Source organism: Camelus dromedarius, chromosome 10, assembly GCF_036321535.1.
Source record: "Camelus dromedarius isolate mCamDro1 chromosome 10, mCamDro1.pat, whole genome shotgun sequence".
Lineage (NCBI taxonomy): Eukaryota > Metazoa > Chordata > Mammalia > Artiodactyla > Camelidae > Camelus > Camelus dromedarius.
In genome coordinates this window covers 9964864-9986205 of record NC_087445.1, presented here as the reverse complement: position 1 = coordinate 9986205, position 21342 = coordinate 9964864, and the positions used below count along the sequence as shown (strand labels likewise).

Here is a 21342-nt window from a genome sequence, read left to right as displayed (position 1 = left end):
GAGTGTGTCATGGTTATAGATTTTACGAAATATTCTTCTAACATGTCACTGCACTCTTCCCTTCTCCTCCCCTTCCATTCCTTTTCCATTATCTAGTTGATGTACATAATCAATTATTAATTGATCAATAAATGATGTACGTACATCAATACACGTATCTGGTCCTATCTGTTTCCTCCTTCCTTCTAGCAGTTATTCTATTGATTTTTTGAATCCCTATCACCATTCTTTTCCAGGTTCACTTTTCTCTTTCCTAGATTTTCTTCCATTTTCTATTTTTTTCTAACATGATTTTGAGAGTTTCTCAGCCAGTGTTTGATGTCAGGGCTTGGAGTTGTCTGTTGCCATGGATACTGCTTCAGCTACTTGCCCACAGGAGGGAGCCCTCTACCTGTGAAAAGGTAGGCTGGCAGCAGCAATTTTGTTGTTCTACAAGAGGATGGTGGAGGAGTCAATTACCAATAGAGGCATAAGATGGCTTATTTTCTCATTGTGTGCAACTCTTACTGGTGCAAGTATGGCGTTTGGTTTATTCTCTGGACAGAAATAAGAGGCACACTAGACAGTTACACAAATAGTAAGAAAGGCATCTAATGTCTCACTGAACAAATATATCTTCTCATTTTCTCTTACCAGCCTGATCTCTTTGCACTGAAATCTCCATATGAAATACCAAGCAAGAGTCCCATGCAGCTAGACATCAGCCAGGACTGTCCTCACAGGAGAGGAACAAATCCAAATGACTGCTTCTGAAAGGAAGTGAGGTTTCAATGGGGCAAAGCGATGGAGTTCCTCAGATAACTGGTGCATCCTGTGAGACTTGCTGAGAAGTATACGAGTCCTCAAAACTAAGGACATTTCAAAACCATCTCTCCACATTCACAATGTTCTTTTGGGACGATTATGCCAAGCTAAAAATAATTTCATTCAAGGCTCAAGAGTGTTTTGTAACCAAGGAGGCCTGAAAATATCCCTTTATAGCTCCAGCACTATCAGTCCCACAGAGCCACCATCCTTGCTCTGAGACCTGGAGGTTCCAGCAGAAAGAAGAGATGCACTGGCCTTGGGCAGGAATTTGTGCTCACTCATCCATCCCTAGTGACTATGACTGGGCTGATTGTGGGCCTGGGACCTAGAATTTTTTTCCCTGGCTACCCACCTTCAACTACCAATAATTATAATTTATGCTAAAGATGATGTTTTAGGTCAAATAGGAAGAACAGAGCACCGAGCAGTCAAAGCTGGTGGGCCAAGGAGCATGGGTCTTCTAAGAAACATGAAGCCTAATGTTCTATATTTCTTAAGGGAAAAAAAATTATCTGTCCAAATTAATTGGGGATAAACTGGCATGAAAATAGGATAGCAACTGAAATTACAACTTACATTAAGTTTTTTAGCTAATTTATCATTTATCAAATGCTTTTATCATAAAGAATATTCATTAAAATCAAAAGATTATTCTCACATAAATAAAATCTAAGCTTCATTATTGGAAAAGAAACCATAGGTTTTCAGAGGACAGAGATTTCAGATGACACATGTCTTTAGCAGTCCTATACTGAGTGCCAAATTTAACTATAGAACATTACACCAAGTGTAAGAAAAAGGGACCCTAATGTTTAATTTTAAATATAAATATAAATATAAATGAAGCAAATAAAGTAACTTTATTTTCATTCATTCTTTTCCCCTTCAGTAGGGTTCTCAGCCTTCACATGTCATGTCTAGGGTCCAACTTCAAAATACTTCAGTTTTGTCAATGCTGATGCTGGAAATCTTTTGAGTATCTCAAAGTAATTTAAGAGCCAGAAACTAATGATAGAGGCTGAATTCCTCAAAGAAGATTTTAAAGAGAAGAGACTCACAAAAAGAAAAAAAAAAAGAAAAAGATAAATAGAAAGGAAGGAAGGAAGGAAAGTCATTTATTTTCTATTATACTAGCAGGGCTAAGGGAAGAATTTCTTCATAAAATCAGAATCATTGCAGCTTTTACCACTACTTCCCAGATTTAAAGCCTTTATTGCTTCTAAAACTCAATAAAGGAGTCACAGGTTGATGATTTTTACATCTCTTTTGGTGCTGTCAGTCAGAGAAAAGCAGAAATTTTTTAAATAACCATAATTACAGCATGAAGTTAAATAACAACATTAATTTTGTACAAAGTAATCCAACAAAAGAATTATGTAGCTAAGGTCTGCATGGAGTTATCAACAAAAGGTCCCATTTATAGCTAAGTTGTTTTGTGGGGGAAGGATGAGGTATGAGGGCTTCATTAAAACCTCCTAACAATAAAAACAAAAGAAAATCAAACCGCAGATAGATGGCTCCTAAAACACTTCATTCCAAATGCTATGCATAAGCCATCAAAGTAGGAAAACAAAAATACCCTCAAATCACATTATCTGAAGGGAAACAGCCACTGTGTAACTCACCTACATTTCTGCCTAAAAGAGCAAATATCACACCAGTGCAGTGACAACACACACAAACATTTGGAGATTAAATGAGGAAAACTTTGTCCAATTTTTGCTCAAGTGTTACAATTTTATGTGAGCCAATGACCGACCAGTCCACTGCGAAGAGGTGACTGAACTGCCTGCACCAGCACAGAATATCTGTGAACCCAGCCTTGTTTTGGGGTGAAAAAGAAGTGTATGTGTAACATATAAATATATACATGCATACCTATATCTGCCCTTTGTTTAATCTGTAACTCTTCAATCTTATTTTTATTAGAATCTACTTACATGACTTAGATTTGCTAGGTAATTCTGCGACTTTAAACTTCTTAAAACTGCTTTAGATCTATTTGTTTAACATTAGAGTAAAAGGTAAATGTTATAAAATTTTTGCTTGATAGTTTATCCAAAATGTCAAAACTATTTTTAAGCCTGAAACAAATTAAACAGTCATTTCCAAAGTCTGGGCTCCGGACGCAGAGTTATGGACTCGGTCTTTCTGTCCTTTCCCACAGGAATCATCAGTTACACATGTGGCTTCTGAAAAGCAAGGTGGGAATCTAAATTACAGCAGGTTTTCTCATTGACCTCTTACTCTGCTCGCAGGCTTTGGAAAGATAATTACTCATTTACATAAAAATCCTTTTGCTAGGTTATTTGAAAACTGAGATGTTTACTTCTCTTAGCAGGGGAAATGATTCAGACTTGTTAGCATAATACATAAAAATGCTAAATGAAAAAAGTCCTGGCGGTCTCTCTGCACTCTTCCCAACCGATCTGGGGTAATCCAAAAGGCCTGTTTAATTGAAAGGGGCATGATATGAAATATAATGACATTTCACTGTAGGACGGTCCAAAGTTTCCATTTATTAAAAAAAAGGATCTGGGATCTTTATCAGAGGCATGACTGACACCCACCTGCTTATGGGAGGTTTATGGTGGAAATAATTTTCCGTAAGTACATGGTTGCTGCCCCTCCACATGCTTACCCTCTTTCCACTTTAGTAGTATTTCAAGGGCATGTGCATGGCACAGGGTTGGGGGTGGGGGTCCATGCTCTGAACCTTGGTATTTGTTCTTACTCATCAACCCTTCACTTGCATACTCCTCCTTTCTCACCACCTTTGTTTTGGGATATGGGAAGTCTCTGAAGTTCTCTTTGTCCCTGATCGTTCTCACACAAGTCTTGGAGTCAAGTCCTCTTTGCTGCTTGTGCCACCCCATCCCACGCTGGGGGCTGACTGCTGACACTAAAATCTGTAAGTTATCCCAACTCCATCTCCTGGCCACACTGTGAAGTTGTGCGCTATGAACGCTAACTGCCATTTTCAAGTACAACTCAGATTCAGCAGGTTTCTAATTGTGGCCCGTTTAATCTTTGTCTGCTGGAAGATACGTCATTTATTCTGAGAGCTCTTTTAGACCTAATGAACCCTCCTTCATCAATCTACTGAACCCCGTGTGTATTTCAAGCACAGCTGCTCTTCTCACGTTAGTCTATGGATTTGTTTGCATTTGTGTTTCTCGCTGCTCTAGACTGTAAGCTCTTTGAGAACTTATGTGTATTTGCTTTTATATGCCCACTAGCTAGACCTGTACTAGGCATATAATAGACTCTTAATAAATATGTATTGAATGAACAAATCCTCACAACAAGCCAGTAGTGTAAATATCTTCAGCACAATTTAAATTAAGAAACTCACATATGGAAGATGTTAAGTAACTTTTTCCAGTTCTCCATATAGATAAAAATGGACATTTAAACTTCAGGTAAGTCTGACCCTAATACTTGCACTTTTTTGCATCCTGTTATACACCTTGTGTGACCTCAGACTGTGTTTTCACTATGTACAGAATTGAGTTTATAACGTCAGTGTTTTCATTATTGCTCATTTTAATTTTTAGTCCACGTGAAAATTCAAAATAAAAATCATGATCTTTTAATTAAATAAGAGAAATTTATCCAAATGAGAATAATTTGCTTTGAATTCTCTGAATGAGCAGGATTATTATTTGGATGAGACCAAATTAGACAAATGATAGCAAATACTGAGAATGATAAATTGCAAGTGAGGTGTGCAACACTGTACTTAAAATCAAGAGTTCGTGAACCTGATCACACTACTATTGAAAAGAGATCAAAAGGAATGTTGCAATTAGCAGTGGCCAGGAGTATTTTTCCCAGGAGAAATATTCCTAAGGCAGTTACTGTGACTCTGAATCTGTTGTGTTGTTTTGTGTTGATCGCTGCTCCTTCTCCCCACCCTTCAAAATATGGCTACAGGGAAATGTTGTTACAACTTATTCGGCTTAGCTGGGCTTCATTAAAGGCTAATCAGCCCATAGAATCTATTTTATATGTTTCTGTACCATTTGCTGAATTGGATCTTCTCAAAATAACATTTTAAATATCTGTATCAATAATAATGACAAGTAAACTTCTGAACTTAATAAAAATGTTCAGTGTTCATGTCCCCAAGCATTCATGAAAATCAGCGGAAACAACTTCCCAGGGAACACCATATCAAAAGGAATTTTGTCCATGTTTTGTGGATCATGGGAAGGGGGGCAAGCTAGTCGGAAAGAAAATAAACAGGATGCTGATCCACGACATGTATTTTTGGAAGTGCTCTCCAGTTGAAGCCTTCCTCTTTATATGTGCAGAAAGCCTCCTTCACAGAAGACATTCTCCCATAACTCTGCCTCATATTGACCCAGCATTGTAAAGAACATTGTTATCCTAGAAACAATACCCACAAATGCTTAGTGGTAAAGATGCTGAGAGCAGATGAATTTTTGACTCCAATTACAGAAAGCTGTATTGAAATAAGGATTTACACCATGATATAATCACTGAGATCTAGTCAAACAAACCTCTCTCTTTCTCCTTCCCTCCCCTTTCCCTCACTTGGCCTTCTCTCTGCCTCCCCAGAGATATTAAGCAGCTACTCTATACAGGTAAAATTCACAAAATGAACACACAGCCTGTATATGTGTTGCTAAAATCACTAAGCCAAGAAGGAAAAAAAAAATGCAGGCCCTTCAATGTGTATATGGAAATAAAATAGGTGGAGGAAGAAAGTGAAAAGCAACTGGGAGAGACAAGAAATGCAATTATATTAAAAAGAAAACAAAATTGGGGCAGATATAGGTTAAAAATGCTAGTTTCCTTTAATGTTGATTATACTGGAAATCCATCCCTTCTAAACACTGCTTTCCTAATATTCAGCAAATTCTGATGCTGTACAATTTTCACACTGAAAATGCTTTTCAGATTCATTAAAACTATTTTATCTCCATGTTCTAATATTGTGATAGACTTTCATCTTAAAATAAATATATATCTGTTTAGCTATCTCCTAATTTTCAATTGTTGAGGAATACATTCTGCTTTTTACTTAAAAAGAAAAAAAAAGACCTATGGACTCAAATAAGAGAATTTTGAATTTCCTTTCATTGTGCTCTAGAGTGATGTTTCCTTGCATGAAAAATTTAGAGTCCATCAATAGATTCTTTATTATTTTCCTGCTTTCTCAACTGTTTTGCAGGCATGGAGTCATCAGCTTTCTCTACTTGCAAAAAAATGTTATTTGTAATTTATGATCTATTTATGGTCACCTTTCAGTTTTTTAAATAACATTAGAAAAAACACATTTAAATCTACATTTGAATCTAAATCAGATGTCATCACAAAGGAAACTATATGTGGAATTGATTATACACATTAAGCTATTTTAGCAGAAACCAACCAGATCTACACTGTGCTGTGGTACTGTGAATGCAGCTGTCCATCTCTGCGTTAGCATGCATGGTCTGTCTGAATGCAAATACAAGTATAAATGAAGAGCTTGAGATCAACTCAAAAAATAAAGTGAAATTAAAGGAGTGATTTGCAGGAGAAGTATTTGAACATAATGTTTTAGGACCAATCTCATTTTTAATAAGGTGAAGAAAATTAAAAAAAAAAACTAGAGAAAAAAACTGTTTTTGCCACGTGATCTCAACACCCAATTCCCTCCATATAAACAAGCTGTGGCAACGGTGATCTGCCCTAGTATTCTCAGCATGATGCACTTGAGATAAAAACTGTCCTGTAATTGGAGGCTGGTTGCAAGACAGAGTTCCCCAACTCTCAGATTTACTCATCTGGAATTTAGCCTCCTCTGGAGAGATGAGAAGTACGGGCAGACTGCCCCTCCTGGGGAGATACTGTAGCCCTTGACTATGAGGAGAGGGAGCTCTGTGTTCTTGGCTGCTCCTGTCTGGATTGGATTTTCTGTCACATTGTGTGCAAGATGGGGAGAGTTGGTGGGAGAGAGAGAGAAAGTTGCAATTCAAATGCTACTGTCTCTTGCAATTCATACTGAGGTGTAGTAGATTTTCCTGAGTAAATGCTTCTTCATTTGCTGTATGTCCTGGGGACAATTTCCAAATAATTTTTTACTTTTTAAAATACTTCTCACTCATTATACTTGTTTTGCTGGAGAGTGGTCCACAGAGATCTTCATGCCCAATTCCAGAAGTGGAAATCTACAGCTCATGTAATTTAAGTGTTCAAAATAAAAGGTAGCCTGCAAATTATTTAATCACTGTATGTCACTGATAGTAGATCAGCTGCCCTAGGAATTTAACAATTGACAAAATTTTAAACCAGTGAAGAAGCAAAAACTATAATCTGGTTCTCAATTCTTTGAAGTTATACAAAACAGAAAATCATGCCCCTTAAAAACTGTAAGTTTGTAAGGAAGATTTTTGTATTGTTAACTGAAATAAACAGTCTTTATTTAGAGAATGACAGAGGGAGAGTCCAATATAGACTAAATATTTAGTCTAAAGATTAACAGGGACATAATCTGATTATTGAGTATACTAATCCCCTACATGATATTCGCTCTCGCTCACATTACTATTTTATAATTGCTGTTAATGTTTTTTTAGTAAGAGAATAATTCTAATTTTGTTTTTTCCAAAGAGAGTTGTTTCTGAAATACAGCAATTTATGAAATGGATTGTTACAAAGAAACACTATGCTACTTGTTTTCAAGCATCTCCAAAAAGTCTTCAAATAGAACGAACAAAAATTTCTGAAAGACAATAAATCTTTTATCAAGAGAAAGATAACACTCACAGCAATAAAAGTCATTACAGTTGTAAACTCTTGGCTGTGTAAATGGACTATGCACATGGTAGATAAATAGAGATGTTGATGTAACTCTATGTACAGATTAGTGATTCTCAACTTAGGGTGACTTTATCTCCTGGGAGATGTTTATCAATTAGGTAGAGTTCAGGAAGGCTACTATATATTCTGCAAAGCACAGAGCATCCCCTCACAACACAAAACAATTGTGACATGGTTGAGAAATCTTGCTATTGATAATTATGAGTACAAAGCAGAGGTCCCATTATAACATTGCTATACATTTATTCAACTCATATTTATTTCATATGTAGATGGATCAAGCACTGTCCTAGGCTTTTGGAAATTCAGTGGTGAATAAGAATCTGTCATGAAAATTCTCATTAAATTCACAATTTCATAGAGAAAACCCTGTAGAAAAGCACCTGTGGGGAATCTGAGTAAGAATCAGAGAGAGCAGAACAAAGACTTTAAAGCTCTTCAGTGACTTCTTTCTACTGGAACTTTGATTCAGTTTTATGATCACCTCAGGTCAAGAACTATGAGCTTAAATTTCAATCTTCCATGTCACAAGATATTAAAGAAGAGAAAGCAGTCTCATTTTGAGCCAAAGTTTTGTTCACTGAACAATGCAAAATTTTTAATCTAGATAGACGATCAGAAGATCAAGCACAGAGAACTTAGTTTCTACATTTAACAAGTAATTTTATTTTCACAATGAATAGAGAAGCATCTTAAGGAGATTTAATGGAGGAAGGGGAATCACATACAGATTTTGGTTCAACAACAACGTGTTAGAAGTGAAGTATGATTCTGACAGAGCAAAGGGTTATCAATTTCCCTTAGACCTCTGACCTCATCCTTAGGGATGTATTTAGAAACAGAGAGGGATGAAATAAGAGTTAGTAAGAACAATACAAGCTATTTCTCTGTAATGCCTGGGGACTACTTGGTGGCAGTGTCAGTAGTCTCAGAAATGGGTCTAAGACATTCAGTAGCAGTACAGGTAAGAGCAGCGATTGTACTCAGGTGTAAGTTGTGACAACAGCATGGTTTTAAATTTTTGCCTCTACAACTGATAAAGATACACCTCTGGCAGGTTAGAGAAGGAGATAAGAAAGCCATCAGATGATCTGCAGTAGATAAGGAATTCTGTAATGACTCCAGGATTCAGAGGAGAAATGGAATTTCTACAGAAGAGCTAAGGTAAACAACCAAAATACTCTTTTCCAACTATTATTGTAGTCTTGTTTTACTTCCTGACTCAAGCAGTGTGAGAAACATTTAAAAAAGTTTTTTTTCCTTCTCCAGTGTATCTCCTTTCAAAAGAACAAACACCCATTTAAAAAAAAAAAAAATGAGCTTATGACATGAGTGCATTTTGGCACGATTAAATCAGTAATAAAAATTTTCTCCTACAAAGAAAAGGGAAGTCCATTGACTCCTATATTATATCCATTATAACACCAAGAGTGAAAACAGGATAAAAGTAAAAGAATAGCATTTACCTGCCTGGAGATCATACTCTGTAGATGAGCAAAGATATTACTGTTCCTTTCTTAGAGTTTTTTGCTTTTCAGTCTTGCCAATGTAGGATTGATATTTTCATTAAAAATTACAAGCTTCCTCCCAAATGCACATCAAAAGCAACATTCAGTATCGTTATCATGGATTCTATCACTATGGGCAGCATTTCTGTATTCCCTAAGCATGCAAGGAACCTGAACCTAGGGTCAGTAGATAAAAGAAAGTATGACAGACCATGTTGTTTTAGATTTTATATTTTCCCTAACAATCTAATAAAATAGAAGATGAATAGGAGAAATTACTAAATGGGTAGCAGAAAAAGAAAATGGTAGCAGTAAATCTCTATCACTTTATCAACGGATTTAAACGAAGGGCTTTTAAGAGACTATCTAAAATTTAGATGTGAAATTAAAATAATGTGCAAAATGGGGAGGAGGGAGGGATCATACTCGTTGATTTTTATAAAAAATGAAATTTCAACTGGGGAAGTCCAAATTCATTATATCCTTGGAGAATTGTGTTTTCTAAATATAAATGTGAGGGAAGAAAGCAAAGAAACACTCTTCAAATCTTATGTTTTGCTGATGTGATGGAGGAATAAAACTGAACACATTTTTGTTCTGATCCCAACTAGCTATTATTCCAATAATTGTTTAATGTGACATTAAAAATACATCATTAAAGTAAAGTAAACACTTCTGCCCTGTGAGTAGAAAGCACTTACACTGAACACTTAATATTGAAAAAATTACCACTAAGAATAAAATTTACTTCTGGCTGCCTAACTGGAAATATAAAAAGAGAAAGAAAGTCTACTAAAATTTCATTCATGAATGAAAAGTTGCTTATTAGTTTATGAAGATAGTTCTTCAAATATTTATTCACACTCAATTCTTAGCTAATTTATCTGGGAGAAGTTTTTATAAGGACTATTGGATAATATGAAGGATAATCTTTCATAACCATTTTACAAAAGATGAAGACCTATTTATTTTCTAATTTTTTGTATGAATCACAAAGATAAAGTTAGTCATGTCAACTCATGGTTTATGGAAGCTATTTCTAAGTTGTACAAAAATGTATCTGAGGCATGAACTTTCTGGTTTTCCATTCCCAAGGTAAATGGAGAATGAATTCAGGATAAATAATGGATCTGACATAAAATTCAGATACGTAGGACTGCGAATGATTAACATGTCTTTCAGCACTAATATTCCTTACATCAATTGCCTTAGTCAAATTTTTTAGGGTTAAGTTATGACAAAATTTTGAAACTGACATATTTGCTAATGACCTGAAGTAGAGATTCCTTATTAATTGATTGAAAACAGAGTCACATGGTGCAGGTGATACCACCAATTTTTTTTTTTTTGAAGAATCTAAATGTTTGGCTCCTAATTTTGCAGGGAGTGCCAAGCCTTTTCTAACAGCTGTAATTCTGTTTCAGTACGCATGCAAGTTGAGCTCACGAAATTGTGAATTACATAGCAGGGATGAGATGAACTCATTTGCAAAGATTTTGAGACATAGCCTCTGGACTGATTCTTAAAACTGCCACTTAATGATTAGTTTTTATTGTATTGAACAACTAGAGTGAGTATCTTAGCTTGGAATCCCTTAAAATGGACCCAGAAACAAGTACTCAGGTACAGTTGTGAGAAAACATGACATGCGAAAAAAGGAAGGAGTAAAAGCTCATACAAGGGTGCATTATCAAGTTCATTGCTGTAGGCTTTAACTCTAAATTCCCTCTGGACATTTGAAGAGTCAGAACACCTCTCAGAATGGTCCATTTAAAATTAGAGACGCTGAAATTCTTATGCAAAGCCCCTGTTACCCATTGTTTGAGGACTGCCTCCCAGGGGCATCTTCACCTCTGTATTTCTAGGCAACTCCTATGGCCAAATCCAGCCAGTTTTTGCAGGGGTAGCCTGCTGGAAGATGCAGGGTGCTTAAATTTGCACAACAGCAGTTCAACATGAGCAGATTAAAAACAGAGATGGGTAGAGTAATGTGATGCAGGCAAGAGAGGCATGTTCACAGTGAGTTTTGGAGATAACATATATAAGCTAGCTTTTTTTTTCCCAATCATCCCAACTGGATGCTAATCAGTACCTGCTGAACATGAAGGCTTGTGGGTATTTGTCTGCTTTGATACTATTCCTTTTAATAGTTGCAAATGTTTTTGAAGGTCCTGAAATGTGATACTAAGATGAAGTCACCAGTGTGAACAAAAAATATTGCCAGTCATATCAGTAAACAAAGAATGCTGTGGCCATCAAGTCATCAGCTGCTACTTCCATGCCCTCCCCCCACCCTCCCAGTGAGCAGAAGGAACTGAGGATGCAGACAGGTGGGCAGCCCAGCCTCTGCCACCACCCGCAACGGTGCCCCTCCTGAGGGAACTCAGGATGGGAAAGAGCAGGATGCTGGCTCTAGATGGCTAAGGTGCACATGAAAGGAATGCTTTCAGTGAGCCCAGAGCTTTGCACCTTCCCATACGTAGAAAAGCACTAAATTCCTTAAGTTGAGTTACCTGGTTTTTGTTAATTAACAGTCATCTTTCGATGTTCGAACTACCTGGTCTTTGTTGCAAAAACTCGTATATCTTGGCTTCTCCCTTGCCACTTTGGAGCAGTCCCTCAGAAAGCTCTGAGAAGCTGTCAGCCCAGGCATAAATCCTCAGAAATGTCGACTAAAGAAAACATAACTTACATATGTGTATATTATAGACATGTATATGTGTGCATATATACACAATGACACAACTCTTCTCTTAGAAGTATTTATATGTCATCCTGTTACCTAAATATGGGTTTCCAATACAAAGTTACCAAATTAATCCCTGTCCTAGATTTAGCAATGGGTCACAACATCATGCAAACAGCTCCTCTGGGACTTTGTCACCTAAAGCATGCAAAATATATTAAATTGCTTAGATGAAAAGAAAAGTTGCCATGGCCACTCATGAGGGTAGCAGGTCAGGAAAACTGGATTCGGAGAACAGAGACCAAGCAGTAGAAGGTAATCTATTACGTGGGTTCCACTGACAGCTAAGTGTCTGCGGGTGTGCTTTTCAGCCCTTGGACTCTTCTGCTGGAAATGGACTCCCTTAAACCTGTTTTGTTCTCTGTAGAGCAGGCACTACTGGTCTCTTTCCACATTGCAACTTTTCAATGTATCTTGGGTCTGGGCTGAACAGTCACGTGAAATTCATGAACTCAACCTTTATGGAATCATCTAATGCTGCAATTGGAAGGAATTTTAGAGGTCAGCAAATCTAGTCCTTGTATGATGTGATGCATCATTTACTATTTATTGACTGTTTGCCTGCAAGCAAATACCCTAAGGATGTTCTCTCTGGCCGTCTTTCTGGGATCCAAGAAACAGTTTCCAATCTGAGGGCCATAATAAGACTATATGAAAAGAAAACTTGATGGCCATATTGCTGATGTTTAAATCCTGGCTCTGAATTGATGTCTGTGTGATTTTGGACAAGTTAATTGCTCTGTGCCTCAGTGTCCGTATCTGTAAAAAGAGATGTTAATAATACCCAAGTCATAGAGATGCAGATAGAGATTAAAGGTTTTTTACAGTGTTTCTTGGCACTCTGTAATGCTCAATGAATTTAAATTACTATTTTCATCAAACTCTGCCCAACTTAATACTTCCTCTTTCTCACAGCTGTCTCTCCTAGCAAGCACTCAGTATTCTTTTATATCATCTCACCCAGGAAAAAAGAGGATATTAATAAATGCTTGCTCTCCTTTGCCTACTGTTTAGGAAAAATATAAAAGGTATCTTATCAGTTAAAGCTGGCTTGCTGGAAGTCGTATATGACCATAGAACAACTTTATCTGTGAACCCCAGAGATCAGTATGTTGTAACACAGCACACCTCAGAGGCACTCCACGTTATCATTATCTAAGACTTTAAATAATTTTATCATCACTTCCAATTTTTATATGTTCTACAACGTTGCAAATTTGTGTAAATGTTGAAATTCTAACATAGAATCAATGAACCTGACATTACACAATTGCACGCCACTTTAAATGGAGCTGTTTTAGTTAAAATAGGAAGCCAGCAGGAGCAGGTACCATCTATATTTCATTCATTGCTATGTAAAGCGTAGAGTATTTGTGCACGGTAGGTTCTAAATAAATATAGTTGATTGAGTGATCTATTTAGTTATTAAGAGATAAAACATAACATTTGTAATAATTAAACATTAATAGAATCAGTAAATGTACATTTTACTAAAGCAAGAGAACTGACACAAGCAGGATAAATTGCTACTGCCACCAGAATGCAGATACTACGAAAGCCGATGCATTCCTAAAAATAACCATATTAAAGTTTTAGTGGGAAAATCATGCTTAATACTCGCTACACATGGTGTTTGCTAAATAATGTGCATATTTTAATTTCAAACTAGTTTATGTCTTCTTAGTGAGCACCCACATGCTGTGTATTTTCTAAGCTATACATTTTTAACAATGGCTATATGATCATCAACATATCTTCAGCTAACAGCAAATGGAATATTTTTTCAATATTCTCATCTTAATGACAGCTTCCAGTATACATGCTTATTTGATCATGTGACTTTTGTCCTTTCTTTGGTGGATATGGTGTATCACATTGATTGATTTGCATATGTTGAAACATCCTTGTGTCCCTGGGATGAATCCAACTTGATCATCGTGTATGATCTTTTACAAGTGTTGCTGGATTTTGTTTACTAATGTTTTGTTGAGAAGTTTTGCATCTATGTTCATCATGATATTGGCCTGTAATTTTCTTTTTTGGCAGTATCTTTGGTTTTGGTGTCAAGTAATGGTGGCTTCAGAGAATGAGTTTGGGAGAGTTCCCTCTTCTTCAGTCTTTTGGTAGAGTTTGAGAAAGATCTGTATGAGTTCTTTCTATTTGAAACTTAACCAAGACACAGATTCCATTTGTCTATCATACAAAGTTGAGTAAATTATTTTAACTTTTTTGAACAGCTCAATTTTCTCCTCAATGTCTTAAACTCAAAACTGGCCTGGTTAGAAGTTTTTACAGTGAGTTACTTATAGAGACATAGCAACTTGTATTCTCTATAAATGATTAACTGACAGATTTCTTTATCCATGCTTCTTTTAAAATTTTACTCTTTTATTATACTTACATAGTTCAGTGTGCTAAAGTATCCTTGCATAATTCAAGACCTTACCATAATACGAGAGACCATAAATCAGGATTACACACCTTTATGCTGTTTATAAATATAAAATTCTTGGTTGTTTTCACATTAATATATTTATACATTCACTATTCTATTTGATTATGATAAACATTATACAATGAAAGAGATATAGATACATATTTAATCTGTACAAATATATACATGCAAAACCCACAGATGCGATTTCTTTCTTAGAACCAAAGAAGACAACATTTACGAAAACCTTGAATTCTGTTTCTTTTAAATAAAATAGACCTGAATTGTTATTGCTTTCTCTGAGTTTACTTTTTCCTAGATGCATTTTACTCCTCTGGTTCATTCTGACCTAATAACTACTTTACGAGCCCCCTGTAATTCTGCCACTTCACGTGGTCTGTATCCACAGGGTCATAATTCTTCTATCACATTCTTACTCTGTCCTCTTCTATCTTAATTACTCTTCATATTTCTTTGAGTTTTAATTGGAATACTCAATCTCATTACTTGGAGGTATAAGAAAAATATCATATTTGTATATTCTCTAATTTATACTGTGAGTTTTTCAAGAACAGCCTCTTTCATAGACTTCTTTGTACTCAGCCTTGCCATCATATCAAAGCCCAGGAACTGTAATGTACGTGGTGCAGAAATTCTATGTGAGAGATGATGGCATCCTGTATACAATTCTACTGGGATTATTCTGATCTTTCAAAACTATGTTTCTATTCTTTGTTTTTGAAGGATGAAAATAATACATATTATAGTCATTGTAATTTTTAACATAAAACCTATATAAAGGAGAAAGTAAATTTCATCAATAGTCCCCTTCAAGCTCCTCACTTCCCGAGACAGTTAAGTTTAATAGTTTGAAATAAAATTCTTCCAGATATTTTTTTCCCACCTAAAATAATTTTATACAGAAATTTGTTTTACACAGTGTGTGAGCCTGGATTGGGGTGAAGGATCCTTGGGTGATCAGTTTAGCTGTCTGCTCTTTCCTGCAGTAAGAACTATGCTCTTGGCTACTGTGTCCTCCCTGCCTCCCTGAGCCCAAGCTGGGATGCCAGATACAAAGTGCTGGCACAGAGAGAGGCTTAGATGCTGGCCTAAGCTGAACACAGGTGAGGAGTGTTGCATAATCAAAGCCTGAGTAAATATAGGTAATAAGACACTTGCATTGACTAAATCTTGCAAGAAAAAGTATTTACGTTTCTCTTTGGTATTTTAGTTTCTCAGAAAGGAAGTGCACAATGATTAGTTTTGTTAGAGCAGGCAGATAGCTAGATATGAGTAGAGAATGGGGGACACAGACCAAATGGCAGGAATTGGGCAGAAAGGAGGGGCACAGGTCAAATGCAGGAAACCACACATCATGTGAGCAGCAGGGGTCCTTGGGCAGAGAAAGAAAAGCAGGAACCTTGGGGCTGGTAAGGGATCATGCCTTTTGGGATGACAAGTGGCCTGGAGAAGAACAAAGGTGAGAAAAGGAAAGAATTTCTAGTGTCCTAATGTAACCTTTTGCTCATTATGCCCTCATTTCAATAAAATTAGCCTTGCAGATCAGAAGTACCCATCATGCACTCTTGCCATGACACTTTCAATCCAGACTAAATAAGGACAAAAATCCCTCCTCCCTATGGGAAGGTGGAGTTGGGATGATAATCAGGGAATACTACCCTCAAACCCGTTCCTCCCCTATGAATATTCCGCCCATTCATTTTTACACCCTATGTAAGTAACTTGCTAAAGAAACTCGGGGCAGCCACTCACCTGAGCCTGCCCGCTCTCCCCTGAGAGTGTACTATCCATCCTTTAATAAATCCTCACTTTACCTTTTTTAACCTCTAAGTCTTGTCTCTGAATTCTTTCTGGGATGGGATAAGAACCTGGAACACCAGTTGCATCTATTGGCAACATCTTAAAATAAGAGTTTCCTATCCTGAGAGAATATCAAATTGTCCTTATATGTAGGCCATTAAGAGTATTTTATTTGTCACATACATATTTTTTTTCATGATTTTTCCCTATCAAGACCTCTTCAACAAAGTCTTGATTTTAATAAAATAATAGTACATACACTGAATACCATGTAGATTTTTAAATATACTGCTCTAGTTTCAAAATCAATTACTGGTTTTATTAAAGTAATTTCAGTTAATTATACGGCAACTGTGCTGATCATTTGAAGTCTTTATAGCTCAAATATTAGCAATCATTAACTTCTTTACACAGACTAGCTGTCAAATTTTATATAATTTAAATGCATATTTGACTCACTAACATCTTTGCAATATTGAAGTTATTTTTTAATATAAAATGGAAAAAGTCATTAAATTTTTAAAAGCCTATAACATTTTCAAGAAATGCTTAAGCCATTAATTAAAGGGAAGAAAGCTATTTACTCTATACCTCTAATTTCCATAGTAAATAATTTTAAATGTGAAATTTATTATCTGAATACAAGATGTTCCCTGAATATGTGCTGAAATACAACATGTATTTTGTACTTTGGTTTCACTGATATTAAATATTTGTGTTTTAACTGTGCTGCTTTGTTGAATACTATTTATATCCTAGTGCATGGCAGATATTAGAAAGAAGTCTTTGAAATGACTTTAGGAATAACCTTTAGAACAACGTACAAAAGAGAAAAATATTTAAATAAATTTTGGAATGAAAAATCCTCATTTTTCTATCATTTTACTTGAATATATTCACAGTGACAATTGTGTCTGCTAAATAACATTTTGTAAGTTATAAAGAGAAAGTAATATACTTTTACCAAAAAGCACATTAAATGTCTCCTTAAAAAAATTTCATTAAAAACTCATATATTAAAACTCTTTACTCAAGATACATTCCTATACTAATAATTAAAAAGATTTGATCTTGCAACATCTAAAATCTAATATTTCCTGGTTATTCTCAAAACCTATTTGTGGAAGTTCTAGGGCCTAAGAATTCAGTATTAACATTTTCCTCTGCAGCCCTCGCATTTTCCAGCCTTTCTCTTTATCCCTACCTAGACATATCTAATAAGACAAAGTTAACTTCCTGCACCATCTACCCAAACAGATTGGTTTCATTCAGGAAGTCCCATTAACGTATAGAGTGGGAAACCCACATAGTATAACTCATGAAATACTTAGCTTCACTGAATTCCTACAATGGGTTTTCTTTGGAAACACGTATCAAGAATCATAGTTACTCATATTATTTCAAGAAAATAAAACACAAAGTAAAATATTTGTCAAACTGCTTGACATGTACTACCTTGTCTTTACCATGAGGGTTAAAGTCACAATACAGATTAAGAATTAACTCAGCTTTAAAGAAGAAAAACAAAACAAAAAAAAAAAAATTCTGAATCCAACACGTATAAAATAATAGTGAAAACCACATGATACTTTAAAGCAGAGAATGAAATCAAATCCTAGTTCTGCTTTATCCTATAGCTTACATTCTTTTTGAGATGCTATAGTACTTTCCAAAAATAGGCTAAAAATCATTTAGCCTAAAGACGATTCATCACATACATTTTACAGATGACCACATTTATGATGCTTGTTGACTTCTTTTTAACTCTTAGTCTTTTTTCCCTTTGGCCCCACTCTGGACAAGCTGATGCAAGAGCCAGCACACACCTCCTTTGGAGCAGGTGGGAAATTTAAATCTCACACACCTCCTGACTGGGTGTCAGAACATTCCCCTGGTTACACATTTTAATAGCTATAAACCCATCCCCTCTGCTTTGCCCAAGCCACCTCTTACCTGTTTGCACAAACTGATTTCCCCAGGTGTCCCTGGTATGAGGACCTTCTGTCAGATTCTCTTGGTGGGTGATGTGTCATCAGCTTCAACATCTGAATGCAGATTGGGGTTGGGGGGGAGGTCCATCCTGCAAAATAACAAAATATTTATAACTCTATAGAGTAGTTTACAGGTCAGTTCTCAACCAAAGTAACAATATTACTCACAGATTCTAAGGAAAACATCCAATACATAACTGGTTTGTTACAGATAGCTGAGATATATCAATATAAACCAAAGGTAAAAGTTTAGAAACTAATCATTTGATCCTTGACCCATTTTCCTATTTTATAACCTCACTGGACACTTCTGTGAATGAGATAATTGGTAGTAATCAAATGCTATTCATTTTAAAATACTCTTTGTATCTAATATGTAACAAGCATCTAATAAATGCTATTTGAATAATAAATTAACAGACACTATTGATTATTCTGCTTACATTTATTCTTAGTAAAATTGATATACATTGTAGAGGCCTATTTATGTAAGAATCATCAAATCAGACTGACCATGTTCATACTGTTTCAGATTTTCACGATATAAAAAATAACACTTTCTAAAAAGAGTAGAATAAATGCTGTATATATTCACAGTCTAAAAAATCTGCATCCATGTGGAATTACCATTTAAAATAAGGGCAAAATTTAACAAAGAATGTCAGAGTTTATGTCAATAGAACTTTGATAATGATTTTTATGCTCCAAAATTAACATGGACCCACCAGTTAAAATAATTAGATACCTTAATTAGTTATACTATTAATGAATTCTGATCCTCTACTAAAAAATTGATTTAGAGTAACAGCATTTTCTTTAAATTCTAACTCTAAAACAAACAAACAAATGCACAATCTGGAAGAATTAATCATTTTCTGTCAATGTTTTCTAATTTTCCATTGATGAAAATGAAATAAAGGAATGTGTTATAACACAGCTTATATACAGATCTCTTTGGAGTTTCATGCATTGGCACAGAATTTCTGTCTTCAGGGAACATTGCATTTTTTAAAACTATCTCCGAACAACCTAAATGTCCTCGTCAGAAGACTGGATAAAGAAGTTGTGGTATATTTATACAATGGAATACTACTCAGCCATAAAAAATGATAAAATAATGCCATTTGCAGCAACATGGATGGACCTGGAGATTGTCATTCTAAGACAAACAAGCCAGAAAGAGAAAGAAAAATACCATATGATATCACTTACACTTGGGATCTTTAAAGAAAAAAAAAAGACAAACTTATTCACAAAACAGAAACAGACTCACAGACATAGAAAACAAACTTATGGTTACCAGAGGGGTAATGGGGTGGGAAGGGAAAAATTGGGAGTTCGAGATTTGCAGGTACTAATACACATAAAATAGATAAACAACAAGTTCCTACTGTATAGCACAGGGAAAGATATTCAATATATTATAGTAACTTATGTTGAAAAATATGAAAATGAAAATATATATGTTCATGTATGACTGAAGCATTATGCTGTACACTGGAAATTGACACAACACTGTAAACTGACTATACTACAATAAAAAAATTAAAAAAATAAAACTCTCTCTGCTGCAAATATTAATCGGTATAATGCCCCTGTTAAATCACTCTGCAGTAAGATTAAACTTACACATGTTTTCAAGTTAATACACTGTTACTGAGATAACCAAAACTCTTTAAAAATCATAATTTTCTGTTCTTTTCATATCTCCTGTTCAAGACACATATTGTCTGCCCAAAGAAATGGAGAGGATGGAAATCCCTTGTGATATATTTAATATATAGCTCTTAGGAAGCTAATATAGAAATTAAAGTTCTCATGCAAAAAATATATTAGAAATATGTGGAGAAACAAAAAATAAAGTGTTACTTCTTAACATATTTATGTGATCCCAAAAAACAGTATGGAAGAGACTTTCTAGTTTGAAGGTGAATTTGCTAATATGGAAAGAGTGAAACTCACAAAAGGCCATTAAGTCATACACTTTTGTCTGTTTGAATGTTGCAACATGTAAACAACTCAAGATAAAATGAATTTGAAATTAATAGAGAGGGAAAACAGAATTATGGAAAAAAAAAGAGAGAATGGGTTTTTTGTTTGTTTAAGGTGTGGCAATCATTGGCTTCTGACATTTGCATGGTGCTGGTCCTAGAATATTTAACATTATGCTACTTGATTCAAGATTCTTTGTTATCAGGTTCTCTTGCCAGCACTGAAGTTCTGGAAGTACAAACATAATATCTTTTTAACCAAGATTCATGGGCCCAGGAGTCAATACTTTTTAACAAGAGGCATGAACTTAAGTGTCAGTTCCTCAGATTTTTAGTGCAGAGTTTGTGTTAACAGGATCTGATGAGGCTCTTTCCAGTAAGATAAAAAAAAAGGAGTCTTAAATCAGTTACTTCCAATTTTTAGCTAAAGGTCACAAAAGGAGTCCATACTTTATCCTTGAGAAAAACTTTTTGTACTTGTTAGTAATAAATCTGGCTTCAGTGACTTAAGACTTTATAATAATACATTAGATGATTGTGAAAGCTTTGAAGTGTCTTTGTTCTCTCAGTTTTCATTGCTGATGATGGATGATAAGGACAAAGATGTTTGTAGATGGTGAGCAGCATCGGATAAAGCATTGACACTTATAGTTATTTATGTTATTCTGAAAGCAAACATAAGGGTTCCAGATTAGAATCAGACTATTATTAATTACAGCAATGACCACATCAGTTTTCCATACCCCACTCTCAGAAAGATGCAATGAGAGGCCGATGGTTAGCCACCCATACAAAAAGTGGTTTTCTTATACTACAGGAGAGGAATCTGAAATTATGAGTTTACAAAGTGACTGATATACAGTTACACTCCTCTCCCACTTGAGAGAGAGAGAAACTGTACCTCCTTAATGAAAACAAATCTCCGAGACAAGAAGGAGGAGGTCCCTAGTTTACAACCATTTTGAATGTGAATGTAAAGGAACAGCCCAGGGATCCAGCCGCTGTGAAAGGCAAACCCACGCCTCTGTGCAAAGTGCACTGAAAACGTGAAAGAGCAAATGCTTCCAGAGGACAAAAGGACACAGTGTCTATTTTTAGCATGTCAATTTCCATTGTTCAGGAGGCCAGAACCCTGCAGGAACACTGAAAAATCCAAGGAGGACTACTTTCCCAGTGTCTTGCAAAGCTTTTTATAAAATGTAAAATCATA

At 35.5% G+C, this 21342-nt stretch overlaps 1 long non-coding RNA gene across 1 annotated transcript in view; it reads right to left on the bottom strand.

Moving 5' to 3' along the window:
* Positions 1-17868: 17868 nt before the first annotated feature.
* LOC135322248 (uncharacterized) overlaps positions 17869-21342 on the bottom strand; it is a 247762-nt gene continuing 244288 nt past the window's right edge. The window contains exon 2 of the long non-coding RNA XR_010382599.1: positions 17869-18230. This is a non-coding gene — a long non-coding RNA (uncharacterized LOC135322248). The remainder of the gene's footprint in view (positions 18231-21342) is intronic.